Below are 594 nucleotides of genomic sequence, written 5' to 3' on the forward strand. Positions count from 1 at the left end.
TGGTTGTACATGAAGTAGAGTTATATCATTTGTGTAATCATACATGTACATAGGGTAATGATGTTTGTCTCAATCTGTTATTTTTCCTTTCCCCCCTACCCCTCCCATCCCTCTTTCCTTTATACAATCCATCCTTCTTGGTAGAATGCTTGCCTGGCATGTACAAGGCCCTGGGTTCATTCTCCAGCACCACCGCCAAAAAAAAAAAAAAAAAAAAAAGAAAGCCCTTAGTTTTTATACACTTTTTTTTTTTTTTCAATGCTGGGGATTGAACCCATGGTCTTGTGCTTGCAAGGCACGCATTCTACCAACTGAGCTATATCCTCAGCCCTAGCTTTTATACACTTTTAAAGGTATGTTCACATATTGTCAAAGAATGACCCATGTAGAAATATAATTTTAATATATAATATTTTGGCTTTTATTAGATTGATCTAAATTGTTTCTATAAGCCTATAAAATAGCAAGTGCACATCTTTGGATGAGTATGGAAAGTGGGTATAGAGTCTTACTAGAGGAATAGTGTCAATTACTTTAAAAAAGACCTATCTTCTAGGTCAGGAGTAGAAATTCTCAGTGAAGCATGAAAGAAAT

Source organism: Sciurus carolinensis, chromosome 14 (genome assembly GCF_902686445.1).
Source record: "Sciurus carolinensis chromosome 14, mSciCar1.2, whole genome shotgun sequence".
Taxonomy (NCBI): Eukaryota; Metazoa; Chordata; class Mammalia; order Rodentia; family Sciuridae; genus Sciurus; species Sciurus carolinensis.